At 38.6% G+C, this 21,818-nt stretch overlaps 1 long non-coding RNA gene across 3 annotated transcripts in view; it reads left to right on the top strand.

Moving 5' to 3' along the window:
- Positions 1-21,818, top strand: part of Gm31847 — a 210,071-nt gene that overhangs the window by 97,998 nt on the left and 90,255 nt on the right. The window contains exon 3 of one of the 3 annotated variants that reach the window (XR_379712.1): positions 17,618-17,916. The exons of 1 other annotated variant lie outside the window; for it this stretch is intronic. This is a non-coding gene — a long non-coding RNA (predicted gene, 31847). Of the gene's footprint in view, positions 1-4,798; positions 4,951-17,617; positions 17,917-21,818 lie in introns of those variants that run through there. One more of the 3 variants, XR_379711.1, reaches the window with a different exon arrangement.

The raw sequence follows: 21,818 nt of genomic DNA, 5'->3' as shown, positions 1-21,818 counted from the left end.
TTGACAAGGGGGTTTTGTGTGGTATATGCTTTCCTGGAGAGAAGAGTGAACATGTGTTTACTTACCCTGGAAAGGAAGCCAGTGGCTGACCTAAGATGAACCAATAAAATATTATTGAGGTACTAACAGAATATGGAGAGTGCATACTTACAAAGAACAGAGATGACTGAAAAACAGTTACGCAACCCAAACGCTCACATAGCAAAAGAGTCACAAAAGCTATAAAGCAGGAGTTTGTGCACAGCCTGCGGGCAGCTGGACAGTCCAAACATCTCTGCTCTGCAGTTGGGCTGATCAGAGGCTCCTCCCCTCAGAGGCTCCTCCCTCAGCGCTTGGCTCCTTTTTAAACCGCTCCAGAAGGGCTTATAATTGGATCTTAAGTTCCTGTTCAATTGGACACATAACGTTTTGTTTACTCCCTGGGTTTCATGGGCTTCTCCTTCAGAAAGGAATGCTTCACTCAGAGAAAACTGCCACACAATAGAGGGTGGTTGTTAACTCTTCACAGTCAGCAGCACGGAATTTAGAGTTACCATGGGAACACCTTTCTTTTGTCTACAGAGTACATCCTGAAAGATTTCACTGAAGAAGGAACCCTCCTCTTTCAAATATGGGTGGCACCATCCCATTTACTGGGGCTTAGGACTTAAAAACCTAATAGCAAACTTTGTACTGATATTGCTACCTCTTCGCTTCCTGACTTCAGACACGATGTGGACAGCCACTTCAAGCTCCTATCTTCATGCCTTCTCTGCCACGATAGACCTTCCCCTCCCTGAACAGAATCCAGTTTTCCTCTCTCAGTTGTTTATGCCAGGTGTTTTGCTTTATCAATAAGCAAAGTAACCAATAAAACCCTAGGCCCAGCACCTGTTATCAGACTAGTTGTTTCTGCTTAGAGAAATTTTCTAATGACCAATATGTAAATAAAAAAAAATTGGGAGTGATGTAAATTAAATCAAATGTTGCATTCCCATTATAAATCAATCAATTAACACGTTGTCTAAATGCAATATTTGACATCTTTGACATTTCTGATTGCCATATCTATAAAGAATTATGTAAATCTCAGTTTTAAAAATAAACATTTCAAGCTTTTTTTTTGCATTTTATAAGGATGTTTGGGAATTATCCCTTCTTTCAGAAAACAATGGGATTCTTTGATTAATCAGTTAAAACTGATCAGCCTTGAAGAGATGGTGAGTAAAATGTCAAGATTGTCTGTGTCTATTAACAGCGCTTGGATCCCGCAGACACTGCATGTGGGTTTTGCCTCATTTACTGTTGGGTCTTTATCTTCATGGGGAATCCTGATGCTCTGTGGTTAAATGTTCATCTTTTGGCTTGTCTTTGCCTTCTTCATAATATGGAATTTCTTACACTTCCTGGTTGTGTATCTCAGGAATCAATTAGCTCTGTGAACCTTGTTTCCTTTATATGTAGAATAGAGTAATGGATATGAAGATTAATGAGAGGTCTCATATGTTACTTGATGCATAGCTGACATCTCATGACTAACAGTGACCATTTCATATTGGCTAAGATTTACCTTGACCAAGATTATTCCCTGGACTAGATCTTTGACAGTTGAGCTCTGATTTTCATGTCTAAATTAAGATCATTTTATTAAGAGGTTCTTGCTTTTTAGAAAAACCCTGTGGCTGCAGACAGAGTGAAGTTCTGGGATTAACAACACTTATCTGAAAAATCTGTGTGAAAATTTAATGAGACAATGTATAATTGAAGTACTTGTTATGCTTCTTGGAATATTTTAGTCATTAAATACATGCTAAGGGTCTTTTAATATCAGGTCAAAATGTATTCATTTTCATTAATTTAATAGGCTACCTAATAGATCATTTTTTTTTAGTTTTAATCTAAATTAATCTAATCCACTTGTTTTATGTAATCATCAGGAACAAGATTTTAAAATATCTAGATATTAAAGAAAAATAGGAAAAAGGACAGAAAAAATTGTTCTTATGGAACAATTATATCCATGCTTATTCTAAATTAATGCTCTATAATAATGTCCCTAAGATCCAAGACTAACATTTGGCATTTCAATAGCTGTCAACCATTGACCTGTTCATCAGAAGCTGAGAGACAAAGATATGAAAGAGAGTCATGGAGGAGACATTTAAATAAAGAGATTTATAAGTAATAAAAGGCAGTGGTTTTGACTCATTCCTTCCCAGTCTCCACTAAGGTTTTTGACTCCCTGTCTTTGGACTGGTACAGTGTGAATGATTTACTCATGAGCCAGGCCCAAATTCCATACATCTATGAATCACAACAGGGGGAAAACATTATGATAATCCAATGACAGGGCCAGGGAGTGAGAAACACAGAACTTCTAGCAGATCATTTAGATCCAAATGTGGGAGGCATGGCAGTTCTGAGCAGCAACACAGATGTTCCCTTGCTTAGGGCCAGCGCTGTTTGATGGTTTGGAGCTTATGCTTTAACAACTCTCAGAAGTCTAGAGCAAATCTTTCAATCTTACTCATCCCAGAGGTTATAACCATGCAGATTCTAAGTAAGAACTGAAGCAGAGTGGAGCTGGAGAGAGACAGGTGGACAGCAGGAAAACTGGTGCCAGGGTTGAGGGGAAGGGAAGCTCATCTGGAGGCAAGTGAGGAAAAGGTCTGACAGAGACCACACCATCTCCGGTGGGATTCACTGTTGATGGTCACATTTGGTGGTGCACGATTAGGTGAACTGATATCACCTCGGAGGCAAGCACGGGTATAGAGCTGCTTCCAATTGTAAACACATTTTAAAAATTCAAGTAGACCTCAAGCATTTCAAACAAAAATAAGCCTAGCTCTTGATTTGAGGCTTTCAACAAATTCTAACATAGTGATGTCTCTTCTTTGGTACCCCAATTGCTCTGACACCCCTCGTTGTTATGATATTCCTGCTCTTTACAGTGTTGGTGGAGCACATTGAATTGTGGTAGGCATTTTGCCTTGAAAACCTTTGCATCTCTCCCACCTTGGCCTTCTGCAGGAAGACAAACCTTCTTTGTGTGAGATAAGGCAATGAGGTTGGTTCAAACCTCAACCATCGTGAAAGGCTCTGGACATGTGTTTTGCAAACTAATGCTTGTATTTTTCAGACATTTAGTAGCATCATCAAACAGCAATGTCTGGCTCCATTCCAATTATGTGTTCTGTATTTCTTAATGCCTCATGCTTAAGAGACTGTGGTGTTCATAAGAATAAGGAGGGGAGATGAAGAAGGATGAGGATAAAAACAAGGTGGCATTTACTACTGTGAGGAGCTTGTATAAAATTAGCCACTTCTGAGTGAAATCTGTACATCTCAGGATTATAAAAATAAGTACAACTATAAGCTGTTAACCAGCATAGCCTTTCTCCATGCTTGAACCATTCATGAAGAAGTTTCAAATGTATTGCACACGCTTCTCTTTGTCTAAGTGACTGTTGTTCTGTTCTTACTTTAGTCTCATTTACATGAGAGAATGGTGACTGATAGCATTATGTGTGACTGATGCACAGACATGCAGGTAGGTAGGGTAGAGATATAAGGGCTTGACCTCTGAGTATCACCTAACCTGCCTTCTCACTACAGGTATTTCTTCTGCCTCTCACAATGTTAACCTATCATTAACATTGTAAAAATAGGCTTTGATTATGGAAATGTTGTGAAGTAGACTCTCCTTCTTGGCAGCCATGGTATAGTCTGTGGAGTATATGATACTGAGTCTGTGCTCTCAGATTCCTAGCAACTAGGGACCTTGGTGCACTGAAGCACTTGGCTCTTTGCTGGCAATAGTGACTGAGTTGGTCAAATGCTTTGCATTTAGCACAAATGTGTGCTTTTCATATTCCTCTTCAGCTCTTGCTGTTTTAAAACTTGCTTAGAATAGCAATTTTCTGTGTTTTAGAAAAGTCATAGAATACATACCATGGCAGAGCAGTAGATATGAGAAGAAAGCCCACTCTTTGGAGATGGAGGCTGAAATAGAAATGGAACGAGCTGATCTCCAACCTGGCATCCTCTCAATTGACACTGAGCAAGGTTTCTCTGAGCAAGGGGAGCTGCGGAATAAAGAAGGAAACGCTGGGTCAGTTCAGCTGCTTATGCATTAAGAAGAATGGACAGAGTGCTCGGGAGACGTTTCTCCCTAAAGAGCTGGAAGGCGAAGTTTGTTTCAGAAGATTAGCGTCTGTACAGTGTTCTACTCTTCCATTCACAGTGCTGTTATCAAGGCCCTCCAGTTTTGTGAGAGTGACATATTGTGAGATGATAATATTTTCCATAAATTTCAATCTGTTGACATACTGCACAGGAGAGGGTCGTTCATCTGTTTCACTGAGACATACAGGCCTACCTTCTTGTATCTCTCTTTCAGTGATTTTTTTTGAACAAATGAGGAAATAAAAAGGCCTGTTTTTATGCGTCTACCATATCCTGCATCTTTTTGTGTGCATGGGTGACCAACCATTTAAACTACTGCACGTGGACATCATTTGGAAAGTCTTTGAGCTCAGAAAGCGATCAGTGACAGTTGATTGTGGCATTTGCCAGGATGATGTAAAGGAGTAGGTTTAGATGCCTTTTGACATCTCTTGGAGTGTTTGGGGGTAAAGAGCACATCAGTTCACTGCAAGGACAAGGTGGCTGGGCTTTTACCACACTGACAATGCTGGTGGGCAGCAGAGAGTTTCACTATTTTGCTTCTTTCTTTAATTCTCATAGTAGAATCCGATGGCCTTGTGGCAAACTGCTAAGAAGACCTGGAAGTTTCACTTGAACATATATTTTCCAGGAATATACTGAGCTGTCAGAAATGCAGAATTTGGAACACCACTCTGATGGAACAAGCATAGAACCAACACTCAGGCTGCAGTTCACTGGGGAGCCATCCTGGATCTCCCAGGTACATGGGGCTGATTGCAGGCTTCACTTAAGAAGTGTATTGGCAGCTTGTGATGTCTGTAGAAGATGTAGAGGAACCTGGGGTTCATGCAGCATCAGGAAGTATTCCTTCTTGGAGTCAAGAACAGATCATAACCTGATATGTCTGACAAAGATGGAGGAAATGTTCTATCCTCAGCTCTTTGATATCATGGTTTCCCTGTAGTTTTACCTTTTAAAACATGGATGTGCCAATTCATATGCTGCCTCCTGAGATGCCCGGCTAGACAGGAAATAGATCCTTGGTGACTACTTTAAACAGAGAAGTTAGTTATATCCGAAAAGTATTTCTATGAAGACGTGAATACCACTGAAAGTTTTGAGGAATGGAAAGGCTATTGTGGATATAGTAAACCATGAACTTCATGAATCAGAAAGGCATTTGGACCCAACAATGTGAGGCAAGACTCTGCAGAATTGAGGAGTGCCCCAAGTTCACAGGTCATGTTCAGACACAAGGATTTAGAGCAAGATTCTAGCCAAAAAGAACACTTTGATACCTTTGCTTCATATTTTAGCTGTTAATGGATTTTTTCTAATTGCAAATCATTTTCTGTTCATTTCTCCAAGGTACATGTCTATTTTGACCCTTGTTGGAGCCAGGGAAAAGAAGATCCTTAAATTTAAAAATAATTACCCTTTTTGTTATTCTTCAAAGGTTTTTGTACTCACCCAAAGTGACTTATCTTCTCAAATTTATGCAATTGAAATTTCACGTCCTTAAGTGCTGGGCAGGAGCACCAGGTCTTGTTATAGAGTACCATCCTAGGATATTTGGTATATGCTTATATGATATTCTAACAAATATACATATTGTTATAAACATAACTCTCAAGTTCTTAAGATATATTTGTGTAGATGTTAAATTTGTAAGACATCAAAGGGAATGTGCTCTGGATAGATTTTTCTTTTAAATATGACACTGCATAAATCATTTGCACTACCTTCCAAATTATTTGTTGCAGACATTTTGTGGCTGGATAGACTATCACATTAACTCAGTATTACATTTTTCAGATCCAAGATGTTTTCACTCATATCATTTAAGTGTTATGAAGAATACATATTTAGAAATCTTACCATTATTTTATGTTTTATTTTGTTTTCAAATAAAGTAAAATTATTATTATAGTAGTTGGACACTGTACCTAATAATCAATGTGTATGCTAAATTGAGGACAGCATTGTTAGGAAACAAATAACAGTTGCCTGAAAGCCCAACCGATAAAGGCAATTGCATAAATGTAGCAATATGGTTGCTTTTGTAGCACAAGCCTTGACTATAATAATTAAGCGTACTAGCATTCTTTTCCTTTCAAAACTGAGCATTTTATATCTTTCCCCCCCTCACCTTCAAGCTTCATACAAGAATGATCCTTTAAGCTGTGTTTAGAGTTTTCAACATCTTTTCTAGTCCATTATTTAAAGAACAATCCACAAGAGTCATTCTCAAACCCTTTCCTGAAATTTGAGAAGACTTCCAAACTCATCTTGTACAGTTAACATCCCCTTGTGATGAGGCTGAAGACACTACATAAGAAGAAAGCTGAAGGTAATACATGTATCACAGATATGCATACTTCAATAAAATATAGGTGAAGGAACCCCTCGTAGCATAGGAAAACAATCACCCACAAGAGGTGAGTAAGATTTGTTGCTGAGATGGAGGAAGTTTTCAGCCTTGGGGAGTTAATTAATGCGTAGAAAGGGCTTTAAAAGTAATAGATTAATTTCAATAGTTATAATGGACTTCACAAAATTCAACACCCTTTCACGAAACAAGACAAAGAACTCTCAACAAACTGGACATAGAAGGAATTTACCAAACAGGAAAAGCTCAAACCACCTTACTGCATTATGAAAAACTCTCACCTTTGTCCTAATGTAAGAAGGCAAGCTTTCCCAACCTTACCTATCCAAACAGGGCTGAAGCTCGGCTATAGTCATTACTAAGAACAAGAAACAGAAGCCCAGGAACCAGAGAGGAGAGAAGTAAATTAATCTCTACAGATGACATGAGGTTTATTTTAAAACTCTCAGACACCGCAACTCTTGGAACCTGTATACAATTAATATTAGGACACAAACTTCGCATACAATAACCAACTGTTTCTTAGCTTATAACATAATCAAAAGAGAATTTCATTCATTGGTATAGTTTAGTCTACTTAGGAAGGCAGGTGGTTGCTAGAGGCTATGTCCACTGGAAATATAAATATACATTAAGTTACTGTGTTGAGATGAGACATCAGATTATATTTTTACAAAAGCTGCTTGGGGCTGTTTGCTCTCATGGCACTCACACTGTTGCCACTCAGGCAGATGGAAACGGCATTTCACTTGTGATGTTAACCACTTTAACAGATGTATACTACATTTATAGACTTTCATTGTCAATTGCTTTGGAATTTAGTTTTGTTTCCTCTCATCCTATTGACATTCTTCATTTGAAAGCTTTCTGTAAGGGAGACAAAGAGCTAGCTCAGGTGTGTGGAGCACTTGCTTGGGGCTCCATCAGAAGATCTATATTGGATTTCCAGCACCACATCTACCAGCTCACAACTATCTATAATCCTGACTCCAGGGGAGGCCTCCACAGCCACCTGCAGCCATATGTTCATACATATGCAGGCAGAGGCACAAACACATCAATAAAATGAATCTCTAGAACATGTAGAGTGAAATTATTAGAAAATCTTGACTTGATATTTTTATTTTTACATTTTGAAGGCTCAAAACTTATTAGTTATAACTATTTCTCTCTGGCTATTTGAATGTTTAACTTGTTCAATAACACAGTTTTCGGGTGTTTGGAAGTTTTTAACAGTTCAATAATCAAACTGATAATTACTTGTATTGAGTTCTACCCTGCCCTAGATTCTAATTTCTCTTTAGAAATTCCTTTAATTTTTCTCCTTATACTTTCTTAATTAGTTATCCCTTCTATATAAATGTAACTTTTATGTTTTATTTATGTATTTTTTTCTTTCATCTCCAGATATGATCATTTTAAAATTCACTGGGCATCATAATTTTGTGAATCTTAATTATCAAGCTCTCAGACTAAGATTTTGTTTAACTTAAAAGAGGCTGCATTTTGCCAGGTTTTCTGGTTCATTCCATAAATCCTCTGTCCTTGGCAGTCAGAAAGATCAATATCTGTTTCAGGCCAACCTGAACTATGTAATGACCTTTATACCTTGGCTTGTACTGGCAACCCCTGTTTTCAAGTCATCAAAAGCAAATGAACACACAAAACAATAGCTTCTGAAACAGTTCTGTTTGGTAGAAAACTAATTGAGCTCGAGATTTCCAAGAATCCATTAACATGCTATTATAGCAAATGCTTCATTGTCATCATAAACTCACAAAGAGAAAAGGTTAAGGAGAGTCAACAGCTGTGGAGATTTCAGCCCTTGGTCATTGTGGCTTTTGGCCAAAGATGAAGCCCCACACCACAGTGGAGGTAAAGGGAGGTATACAGAGGTGATTAGAAACATTTACTCCAAAGCTAGAAAGTGAAAGCAAGAGCAAAGATAGAGTCTACACTGTGCCCATTGAGAGCACTGCCTCGTACCTGAGCTGCATCTTACAACCTCTACCACCTTTCCACTAATTCCTGTTAGAGCCCGTGAATTTGGTCCTTTGGGGGAATATCCCTGATCCAACCTAGAGTAGCCAGGTTACCTGCCAGTATTAACAATAGTTAGCAATGTAAGAGTAATGTGTGATAGTGGCTTGGCAGTGTTGGCCCTTGTTATCTTCAAAGTGATTGAGCCGGATGATAACTGACCTTTGTGGTATTTTTCTCTAGAACTACAAAGCCTTCTCCAACTGTGAAGTCCAGGTAAATCTTCCTCAAATGAATCTACAAAACACTTGTCTAGAAGTTCTTAAACACTGTTCGGGAGCTGGGAGGAGTTTAGGGTGAGGAAACATGATGGAAACATATTTTTAAAGAATCTAAATTAAAAACAAACAAATCCGTGGTCATCAGAATCAAGTCAGAGAAACTGAGAGCCTCAAACCTAAGGAAACATGACAGCAAAACACAATTCAGGGTCCTGGAAGTACAGAAGTTTCCGCAGGAAAATCACTAGCCTAGAAAGTTGTGTGCTGTGCTCTTGATCATGATGCTGATGCTGTGATGGTTCATTAACTGTAATAGGCAGGACACGTATAATACAGAGTGGGGAGACTGGGAACAGTAGCTAGCTAGTATTTCACTTTGTCATCTAGAAACACTAATTTTTTTTAAAACGTTTAAAATAATTTAGCAGTATATAACAAAATTGGCTTGTACTAGGGTACATTTTGTAAAAAAATAAAGTGATGAATTTTGTAAAGAATATTGACTTTCTCCTATTATCTGGCAGTGGTGGGTGTGTCGAGTGGGTAAACATAGCAGCAGACTATGTTTAATTGCATTCTATTATAGAACTCTAATAAATATGAGTCCTGCTCCGTAAAGAGGGGAAATGAATGTGTTAGCTTCTCTTGCAAAGTTATTATTAAACTTTCCCAATCAAATCAGATTGAAGCTCCTGCTGTGTTTCCCACTCCCCTTCCCTAAGTTAATAAGATGGACTAAGAGAAGGTAGACTCATTCTTGTGAGGCATTACTAAGGCGAGGGAAACATGAGTTTAAAAAGTCCCCCAACTGCAAGATAACCTTTCTATGTTGGTTGTTTTTAGGTTGATTGCCTGACTCCTGAATGAACATGGCAGAGTGGTAGATTTTCATGTGATTCATGAGGATATTAGAGGAAGAAAAGTTTGTCACTGAGGCATATTCGGAGCATAGTAAAGAGTTGCACATAAATGTTTCAAACAAATTGCTGCCATGACATCATGCCAAGCTGGGTGTTCTGTAGATCCAGATGGAAAGGTCAGCCTTTTACCCCCGGAGAATTAACCAGTACCGGCAGAGCTCCTTGGAACTATACCACCAATCAAAGAAAACACATGGTAGAACTTGTGACTCTAGCTGCGTATGTAGCCAAGGACGACCTAGTAGGTCATCAATAGGAGGAGAGGCCCTATGTGAAAGTTCTATGGCCTCAGTATAGGGGAATACCAGGACCACGAATGGGAGTGGGTGGGTTGGGGAGCAGGGGGAAGGAGGAGCGGGTAGGGGGTCTTCAGAGGGGAAACTAGGAAATGGGATAACATTTGAAATGTAAATAAAGAAAATATCTAATTAAAAAAACTAGTTTCATAACTCACTGAGGTTTATAGCTCCTATCCTTTGACTTTTCATTATGATTACCTGCATCATGCACAAGTTTGCTTTTAAAACAAGCATAGCAAGAACAGAAGTGAAATCTGCCTCCAGGCGATGTGCAGACAACACAGCAAACACTCAAGTTAGTGCACATCAGCTTCTTACTGCTACAAATATCATCCTTTGCAGCCCTCAGCAGAAACCCATCTTCTACTTTCTGTGTACAACTGTAGCATAATAAAATACCAAAAATATTCACAGTGTTTCATTTTGCTTCTGTTTTCTGAACTCTCCTGATAGTCAAGAAGAATGTGATTGAATACTTTGGAATATGAAAAACAATGTTCTTTTTTGGCTCTTCTCAGAGTAACAAATCAGTTATTTATCTTGTTTAGGTTTCTTTTCTTTGCTGTTGTTGTTGTCTGTTTGCTTTGTTTGTTTGTTTTGAGACAGGGTCTTTATGTATAACCATGGTTGTCCTGGAACTTCCTATGAACACCAGTCTGGCCTTAAAGTGTCTGAGATCCTCCTGACTCTGCCTCCTGAATGCTCAAAATAAAGGTGTGAACTAAGGTGCTCAACTTTGTTTAGGTGACTGTCTTTAAATAGTTCAGGTTAACATTCTTGCTGAAGTTGTTAACTCCCTATTAAAACTATTTAAAATTCCTTTTTTTCAAAAGGCCCCTTTTTATTTAGAACTGTTTCCATAAAACCCATTTTAAATGTGCAAAATTACAAATGAGTCTTGTCACCATATTTTTTTGATTTTTATTATTTTGTATTTAATGTCTCTTATAACTTGGAAAATAAAACAGTGCTCATGTTTGGATATCCCCATACCCCATAAAGTTAGTTAATTTGAAATATCTTTTAATGGCTGTAACTGATTCAGTTCCATGATAGAGCGCTTACTTAGCATCCTCAAGGTGTTCTAGTGGAACATGTGTTTTCCCCTAAGGGATCATTAATTTTAATACTTAAATTTAAACTTGACATGTAGCTCTGGTTGTCTGTGTAAATAAACACATTTAACCATATTTATTCACAGATACCTAAGTGCATATGATGGTCTAATTTCATTTGAGGACAGTGACTTTTATTCAGGTTTTTTTTTTTCTGTGTTTATATTGAACATCTATGCTAAAATTTTATGATTAATTTTGTATAATGGCAGTTCAATTCATGTTTATACAATATGAATTTAGTAGCCACTTGCATGTTTATCACCCATGAAGCTTATTTCATATCACATATAGTATAAAAATAAGTATTAAAATGGCCTGGAAAATGTTTCTGTCTAAGAAAGCTTGCTGCATAAACATGAGTTGAATCCCATTAAACTTGTTAAGAAGCCAGGCCTGCAGTAACACACCTTTAAACCTGGCAATGGGAAAGTAAAGACAGGAAGATCTCTAGGAATTGCTGGCCAACTAATGTAACCAAATCAGTGAACATCAGGTTTAGTGAAAGACCCTGTCTTAAAAAAATACGGGAGCCTAGTGTGGCTGTCCTCTGAGAGGCTCTACCAGCAGCTGATTGAGGCAGATGCAGATACTTATAGCCAACTATTGGACTGAGGTCTGGACTCCTATGTAAGAGTTAGGTAAAGGATTGAAAAAGCTGAAGGGACTGGCAACCCCATAGGCAGATCAACAGTTTCAACTAAATACCACCAACCAAAGAGCATACACCGGCTGGTCCTGGTTCGAGGCCCCTGGAACATATGTAGCAGAGGACTGCCTTGTTTGTCCTAGGTGGAAAAGGATGCTCTTAATCCTGTAGATACTTGGTGCCCCAGGGAAGAGGAATGCACTGGGGTGGGTAGTACACTTTCAAAAGTAAAGAGGTTGGAAGATGGGGGTGAGAACTTTGGGAAAGGGTACAGGGAGAAGAGGAAACATTCGGGATGTAAATAAATAAAATAATTAATTAAAAAGTAAGTTAGAGCCGGGCATGGAGGCGCATGCCTTTAATCCCAGCACTCGGGAGGCAGAGGCAGGAGGATTTCTGAGTTTGAGGCTAGCCTGGTCTACAGAGTAAGTCCCAGGACAGCCAGGGTTATAAAGAGAAACTGTGTCTCAAAAAACAGAAAGAAGAAAAAACAAAACAAAAACAAAACAACAACAAAAAAAGTAAGTTAGAGAGCAATACAGGAAGACATTGAATTCTGACTTCTGGCCTCCACATGAGCCCATGCATGTGAGCATTCACACAAATACAAGAATATACACAGACAAACAAACATGAAAATTATGGTCTTACTAAAATGACAGATAGGATTGATAGCAAGAAAAAAAGGGAAGAAAATTCTACCAGCTAAGGTACATTAACATATTCTTTTTATCTTACTATTAACCTTTAAAAGCATATGCCAATCAGTCCCTGAGAAAGCACACAAACCTAGAGTTTCAGCCTAAGAGCTTATACTGTATTTCAGGTTCAGGTATTTCCTAGGTAGCTTAATCAACGAAAACATAATCCTATGGCTGAAGTGCAATTCTATGATTTCTTGACATTGGTTAAAAATTAGTATTGTGAAAGCCAGAGCCAAAGTCTCCAGAGCCCCAGAACAAGTCAAATCATTTTACATGGCTCCAAATCCACTCATCTCTGAACTCTTCTACAGAGGGGGAGCTAATTATCCTCTGAGTCTCACCACCCCTGATGGCTATTTGTATCACTAATGCCCAGTTTGGGTCTGTTTCTATTATTAATATAAAGTATAGCATCTAATTTCAGAGGAGATCCAGGATGTGGTGAGGAAGCAGGACAGAGACAGAGATGGAGAATGAAAGTAAAGCATTTATGGGTAATAATATATCAAGTTGCCTGAGAAGCCCAGATATCATGGATTTAGAGATCGGGGCTATGCAGAGACTTGCTCAAAGATTCATGAAGAAGGAAGAAAAATGGATATGGAGATGACAGCACCTGGGAGGGGTTTATTAGAAATGCACTCTGGGAGGGATCTGACACCCACTGTGTTAGGAATTCCACAAATGGATCTTTTTTTGTGTTTCACAAGACTCTGGATGCCTGTTACACCTGCCCAAGATCATTGAACTATATGTTCTCTTTGAGGCCAGGCATTAGAACAGTGCCCATTTCACATAGGAAGCAGCTCAGACACAGCTGTTGAAACAGTTTTCCAAAGCCAATGACCCCAGGCTTTATGCTGTCTCTAAGAATTGTTGAACTATCTGTTGGAAGTTGAAAAATGTTGGCTTTGATGATTTCAACTTTTTCCTTTCTCTGTAACTAAATCAGAATTACTTTTTGACACTGAATGGTGCAATTTTGGGGATTAGCATACAGTCCTGGCATTTAAACTAATTATAGCAGAAAATTGGATAGATAGTTGAGTAAAGCAAAAGGAAGACTTGTTTCTTTAACGTTAGTGGTCAGTGAATATTAATTATTATTATATAGCTATCTTTTCAAAGTTGAAACACTTCCTCTTGGGAAAAGAGGGACACTCCTAAAACTGGGGGAACAAAATCAAATTATAATTCTCAGAAAAGTGACAAATTACTTGAGTAACAGGGCTCCTGAATTTGCCTAAGCAGTAAACAACTGATAGAGGAGGAGGTGGTCCTATTGATGGAGCAGCCAGCATGTTGGGCAGGGAGCTACAGGGATGTCCCTTTTGTTGTCTTGACCCATGAAGGGCAGAGGGGGGCAAGCTTTTCAGTAATATAGCATTCTCTGAGTCACCCATGCTCATGTATGCAACTACTATAAACTTACTTATTCGCCAAAGCCAACTCGGGGAAAATTGGTTCTCTACTTTGTTGTCACTTTCTTAACTGGAGTGAATAGATGTATGTTCACATCTCTGTAGGAAATGCCTTAGAGGAGCTACTCATGAATCTCCTAAAGCAATAACCTGCATAACAGCAGGGTTTCTGAAGTATTAGGAAGGAGCAAAGAAGTAAAACAGATAAATTTATGGAGAATCAGAACTTCACCTGGGAGGTGTTACAAAAGGAAATTGGTAAGAATTCACTTTGATAAAAATGCTAATTAAATGAAGAGAAAGAAAGCAAATGGTTGAAGATCACAGGAAAACAGAGGGTATGGCAGGTCTCAAGACCAACCACTCCATCCCAGACAACTCAATAGTGACAATTATCACAACATCCAAATAGCAAATTACAATCCATATGGATTTCTGAAAATAAGAAATATAGAACTGACAGCTTGCTTCTGGAAATAAATTCTTTCCTTGGTTTCTATGGGCTTGAATTCTCACCTATCCTGCCTATCTCTCAAAGATGGCACAATTTATCTAATACCAGTGTTGTGTGACATATAAAAGTCTGCTCACCCAGATAGCACACTGATGTTACTACATCAAGAAACAATTCTCAAGTTTAGCTTAGTGAATCAATGTGATTATTTGGTTTATGTGCAAGAGTGTGTGTGAGGGGTGACTTACAGCTGTGGTCATGGACAACTCAAAGGTAGCAACATCACTGAAAACCCCAGTCCAGTCTGGGTGATGACTCATGGAAGCTGTGTGTCCCTGGCAGGAGTTTCAGCTCCTTTGTAGCACAGCTTCAGCACAGCTTGGACTTTAGTATGTAATCGAGAAGGAGCCTAGCATGTTGAGATCTTGCAGGCTCTTTCCTTGTATCTCTTTTTCAGTTCACGTGTTGACTCTTGGGGATTTCATGAGATAATACAGAATCTGAGACTTGGCTATTTAACTAGAAGGTCTATATACTCAGCTGCTGGTTCTGAGCCACCAACTGGAAAATCAGTGATAAGTCAACATCATTGGGTCAATCCCCTTTCCCATCAAACATGGTCTTTTCCTAGTCTCCATGTCCACTGAACAAGTTCAATGGTTCCATCATCTGTATGGTTGTGTGGGATAGAGATGTATGTTGTTTGCAGTATTGTATACTTTGTATATGATACATTGCAAAGTCCAGCTGATTTTTGTCTCTTATGTACTTTATGAACTGTTGCCTTCTTCCCTTGAATGTTTTAGTTCCCTGATTCCCCCTGTGATTCCTGGGCCCACAGTATATCATGATCTAGATTTCATACTGCAATCCAAATATATATATATATATATATATATATATATATATATATATATATTGTTTTGTTTATGAAGTTTGCTTTGTCAAGACAGGGTTTTTCTGTGTAGCCTCAGCTGTCCTGGAACTCACTCTGTAGACCAGGCTGGCCTCAAACTCACAGAGATCTGTCTTCCTTTGCCTCTAGAGTGTTGGGAATAAAGGCATAGGCTACCATTAGCAGCCCAAGCACATTTTAAAAAACATCTCAGTAATTTTTTCTATACTTTTCATATCAGGGAACAGTCTTTCATATGACAGTGTAATTTTGCTAACATATAGAACATTAGTAATCCATGAAATAATTTGATTGGATATTGATAATTGCCTCAGATATTTCTATTATTTCCATTTATGCTTGATGAGTTTCTCTCAAAATTCTTGTACTCCAGCCACACAGGCTGCTTTTCTTTTCCCACCCCGGGGTCTCTGTTCACTGTCAGAGTTGGAACAAAGCATGGTACGATTTACCTACTTCAGTTGATTTTATCAAAAGCTCTGATCTCCATCATATCCTACTAGAAATAGCTTTTACCAGGCTAGAGAAAATCAGACCTTCCTACAACCCATGTTCACAAAAGTATGCTCAACTCTTACAAAACTTAGCATAGGTTTGTTTTCTGATGTATGCTGATTTTTTCCCAATAGTTGAGATTTATTGATTTACTCAATATAATTTATTGTGTATATTATATTCTAGGTATTAAATATTCAGCAATGAGCAAGAGAGTTGGACACTTGCTCTCATAGGCCTCACAGTCTACTTAAAATATTTGGACATAATGATATAAGCAAATGAGTGAACATTGTAGTTTAGAATGAGCTGCTTAGCAAACTCAGTAGACCAGAGTAACACAGAGACAAATACAGCACTATCTTTGGTGTAATGAGCAATGAGAAATTTACAACTTCAAAGGGAATAATTGGGATGAGTATGAAATGGTTAAAGCCACCCATGTGTCTACGTATCATCCATCCATCCATCCATCCATCCATCCATCCATCCATGAGAACAGCCTCCTGGTATGTGTGTTTCCCTACATATGCAGACACCTTGCACACAATTTAAAATAAATCATACTTCTGAAGGAATGAAAAGTCTGAGAGATGAACATGGGTTCAGTGGATAGAATAACAAACATTTCTAAATGTAAAATGAAAATTACTTTATGGCTATAGATGTTAAAATGTCTTGGAAGAGGAAGTTAGTACATACTCGGATAAGAAGTGGATAAGGAAATTTTTCATCTCCCCAAAGAGATTTCTAGAACAACAACAAAAAATCCCACAATATAAATGCAGTTTACTTTTTCTTCTTAATGTTTAGAGCATAGAGATTTGATATGGGGATGTTTATTCTTTGTAAAATAATTTCTGCACTCTATATTTGGTTTAGAAATACAGTTATATAATAACATGGGCAGTAGATCAGAAATTAACATTTTCTAGCACATTCTCTGACAAGATAGTGCTTCCATGTGAAGCGATATAGTCTTTAGTGGAGAGAAACGATAAAAGGAACAGATGGTACTCTTCTAAGATGGACCCTGAAGCCCTCTTCAGATTTCAAAAGGGAAGTTTCAAAAACAATAACTTGAACAACTTTCCAAGCCTGTACATCTCTCTTATCTGTTTACCCTTCTGATGTAAAAGACAAAACACAAGAAAAATCACATACTAGTCATACCAGACTTCCAAATTTGTTTTTTATACAAATATACTTATGTTTTTCATCCTTTTTTTATTTAGTATGTATACATGTGTGCTGCTCTTGTTTTGTTTTGCTCTCTGGCTAGTGAGAAATTTTATGAAAATGAATCTGTCCAGGACCCAGTTTTGTTAGGCTTAAACAAGTTCGTGGGTGAATTCCAATTAATCATGCCTTCAATTCAAGACTGATCATTGGCCTCTACATTTGCTGTCAGCTCTGTCAAAGGGTATGCAGATGCACTGGTTAGGAAGAAGCCTGGCTCTCTTTGTCAGGCACAGGAGCCAGTGATGTCTGCACACAGGCAATTACATCTGTCAGCTTGTATGTCATGAACATTTTATGGGGATTACAGACTGATCTTGCATAAAAAAGAAAAATGGATGCTCGTTTCTATATTTTTCTGAGAAGCCCTCCTACCTCCCAGTGTTCTGTCTCCCATTATACTGAGACTCATATGCAAGGATCAATGGAGTAAAGCTATAGGCAAGAAAATGAGACTATGTTTTTGTTTTTTTTTTTTTTTTTAATGAAAGAAATTCTTTGCTGTCTTTCATATCCAATTCCAAGGTTGGTGGGAGTTGGGAAAATTGTCTTTGATTACACTGTCTTTGGTTCTCAGATTTTTATGGTTTTTTTTTTTTTTTTAAGGAAAAGGCTATACATGGTTCTTTCAAGAGTTCTGAGATGCACTGGAAGACAGTATGAACACTGGGAAGAGAATGAAAGTGGACAGAGGCTCCTGGGTGATGTCAATATAAAAGATAATTGTACTTGGGATGTGCTTACAAATGCAACTGGTTAAAAAAAGTGACAGGAGTTGATTGTCACAGGGTCCTATGTGTAGGTTTCAAAGACCATTGTCTTTACATAGACAAGGACCTTGGATCAAGGAAATATTACATAACTGGTTTGAATCCATGTAATTAGCTAGAAGTAGGAAAACATTCTTTGAGGGTCATTGATTTTATATTATCTCTCAATATGAAAATGATAATGAAAATTGATTTCATGAAATTACATCTATCTTCCTTAAATATTGGTGCTTCATTACTCAAATGCCATGTTCCCCATTGGTCATTTAAATAGAGGCACTTACATAGTAATTTAAGACTAAAGGTTCATGTCATTCTATACCCCACTAGCTGTACTCTAAAAACGCTAAAACAAGAGTATCATGTAGTAAAGGGATTTGTGGATAGTTGAAGCTTTATTCTAATTAATGCGTAGGATGATCTGATTAGTTTAATTTATCTTTTTAATTGGAGACATTGCCCAGAGTACCTCAATCCTGAGATCCCCTGCTTTAGTCTTGTGAACACTAAGTCTAGAATTAAACTTTAAATAGACATATATTGATGCCAGTAAACTCAGATAAGGTTCTGAATAAAATCTCAGAAAATATCTCTGTAATCTACATAGAAAGAACTTGTTGGTGACTCCTATGATTTTCCAGGGGACAAGGGTATGTTACATATTTTTCCTTGTGCTCAAACTCCCTACTAAGGTCCCCCTTCACATTCTCTGTTCTGGCATGCATTCTCAATAAAGTTTGGCTGCCCTGCTTTCCTGGCCACAGAATTTACAATGAACTCACAAGAATTCAGCTTCTGAATACACTGAATCATCTACAGAGTGGCAGCCAATCAAAGAACTTTGCCTGGATTTACAAAATTGGCAGTGGGGGAGGAATGAAGTCCCTTCCTCTGAGCTCCCAAAGCCCAGGGGCTGCTGTTGAGCTGGTTCTACCAGGATATCAGTATGAAAGATAAAATTTGTCACTTACAAAAAACTCAGAGATAAGAGATGGGGAAGAATCCATAGGATATGCTGACTGAGCCAGAGTCCCAGTTCTAGCTCCACCTCTGCAAACGTCCAGAAGTTCATGCAGACATTTAGCTATGTGACTGTCTTTCCGTATTTCTTTCCTTATTTCTTCAGATTTAACTCAAGGTGGATTTCTGGAAAAGTTAGGGACCCAACTGCAGAAAAAAAAATTACTAACTCTCTAATGAAAATGAAAATCAGTTTTTAGAAAGGATATTAAAAAGTATTCTGCCATTACATGATGGACAGAGATGCATGCCTAGAAACTCCATATTCAGTATTTGATTCCCAAATGACAGCATGCCAATCAATGGTCTGCCGAATACAATAGGGCTGCCGTTTCTGGGTCTGTAGATACTCTGGCTTTCCAGTTGCCAGGGCCTCAGTTCTGATACTCCTTGACCTGGAATATCTCCCCCACAGTGGTTGCATTCTTTTACATTTTCCAATTCAGTGCTTGGCGGACGTTCCTGATGATAGAAGTTATGTGCCTTCATCCTAATGGGAAAGGTGGAGAGGAAACAACTGCAGGATTCTAAGGGTGAGGCTTAGGGGAAAAATGAAATGGCAGGAAAACACACCCAGTTCTTGGAAATTATACAAATATTGGTGATAACTTAATTTACCTACAGTCTTTGATAATACAGCTGAGCTGTTTCTCTCTCAAAGATTTTTTGAAATTCTGATTACTGAAGTCTGCAAATGGAAAGCTTTTGATGATATGGTCTTTGCAGATGGAACTAAACTATGAGGAGCTCTTACTAGGTGAAAGTGAACCTACATCCAATATCACTGGTCCCTTTATAAGGAGAGGAAAACTTGGATGGAGACAAACACATAGACATAACTCTTGGGAATATGGGGGAAGAGGTAGCATGATGCATCTTTGAGAAAGAAACACTAAAGGCAGAATCAATTCTGAAAGGCTAGAAGGGTCCTCCTTCTTCTAGAATATCAAGCACCAGTGTGAGTAATAATGGGTTGGAATTTAGGATGGATGCTTACAGGTTCTTGGCCTCTTATTCAAGGAATTATAATATAAGCACACACAGACTACATAGTAGCCAAGAAAATTTACTTAAAGCAAATCTATGGGGCCAGCCAGATTCCACTGCAGGGCAGTAAGCACAAGAGTGAAAATACAGAAAAGCCTCAATTATTGTTTGAAGATTCCTTGTATAGGGTTCAAGAGAAGGAGGGTTTTGGATACTAGGGGCATAGATCTCATTTTTCATTCTCAGATTAAGTAATTTCTTGACTGTGCCTATTTCTTACTATAATATATTGGATTTTAATCAAGTTCACACCCAAAGATGCAAAAGCATAAGATGTTAATTAAGGGATTTCCCCTAAAAGTTCACCTGGGGATTCAGCTCAGTATTATTTCAAGTGGACTCCAAAGAAGTCTAAGTTGGATCAGCATATCAACTGTAGTTCAGGAATGAATTATAAGAAGTGTTTGAATAGGAATGGGGTGTTGTGAAAGTGTTGCCTGGGGAGTAACCATATTTAGTATACATAGCCTGGAAAGCAGTATGTATAGCCTGATATGGCTTGGGGGTCCTACAATAGACAACATGTTATTAGATGTATTATTCTGAGAGGGTTACATATATTGTCCAAGCCAAGTGGTGTCTCATATAGCAGCTGACATGTTCCCTATGCTTGTCTCCTTCATGACTCCTCCTACATGATTTTAAACTCCTGGCACCCAGGAATATAGGACGATATGCTTCTCTGGCCATAGTCTTCAATGTCTGTGACTATGACTTCCTCTAGGAATTAACATTTAAACAGACCCTATGAAGAGAAATAACTGGAAGCAGACTCTGAGGCAGTGCAGTAGTAGAGTATTTACTGCGGAGAGCTGTCAAGACCCATATCTGTGGAAGGATGGAAGAGAAATGGGATTTACTGTGGTGAGAAGTCAGGCTATAATACAGGCTCAGCTGAGCTAGCAGGCCCATGAGTTCTATCAATCTTCATTCCAATCAGCCATTGGTTGTTGGCTGCTGTAGAAAGAATATGATTTTGGACAAGCTTTATCCCCCGCAGCTACAGCACTTCCAAAATAGGGTTACAATTTACGCTGCCTATGAACAGTATTTCAAGCTGTTAGGACATCAACTTCTTCCTTAAGGGGGGCACTTGAGTGACATCTCTGTGTCACCACATAAGTCTTGGTGTAGGTTAAAATAACATAAAGTGAAGACAGAGGGCCAAGTAAGAAAGAACTGAAATAGCATATGACCAAAACATTCTCACAAGGGGAGATGGCTCAGTGTTTAAGAGCACTTACTGCTCTTGCTGAATACCAAGACACCCACATAACAACTTGCAAACACCTCTAGCTCCACTTCTGGGGTGTCCGACATCCTCTTCTGATACCTGTAGGCACTGCATCTCGGCAGTGACTGTACATGCATGGTGTACAATGCACACACATAGGTAAGGCACTTGAACAGAATCCGTGGAGCAGATGGTTCTCTTTAGGAAGAGAGGGGATAAAGACAAGCAGGGATACAGACGTTTGAATGTTCAAAAATAGGGGAGAAGAGGACAGAAGAGCTGTCACAAGAAAGCCAGAGTCTGAGTCAACAGTAGTCTTTGTGTTTGGTATGGCTAAACTGTGAAGTGTCCAATTGTCCCCAGCTGGTGGTGCTGTTTTAGGCTGTAGAAACATGAAAGTGGACCAAGGTGGAGAAACAGGTGACTGGGACAAGTCTTTGAAAGTTATAATTGGATTCTGCTCTCCTCTCTGCTTCATTTCTACTGTGAGGTGAACCGCCTCCTCCCTGAAAGATCCTCTCTGCCATGATGCTCTGCTCAACTAAATGGGTCTAAGTAACAATGGAGTGATCTGCTGAGACCATGAGGAAGGTATAGCACTCTTCCAGTTAATTTATGTCCCACATTTTATAGCTTCAAAAAGAAAACGTATTCACAAGAAAGTGTGTATGTTGGGAGTATTAGTTTATAACTTAGAGCCTGCATTTTTGATAGAGGAAATAGTACTCTCCTTTAT

Source organism: Mus musculus, chromosome 9 (assembly GCF_000001635.26).
Source record: "Mus musculus strain C57BL/6J chromosome 9, GRCm38.p6 C57BL/6J".
NCBI classification, from domain to species: Eukaryota; Metazoa; Chordata; class Mammalia; order Rodentia; family Muridae; genus Mus; species Mus musculus.
The sequence above is the reverse complement of the archived record's forward strand: the minus strand, read 5'-3'. Positions and strand labels throughout refer to the sequence as shown.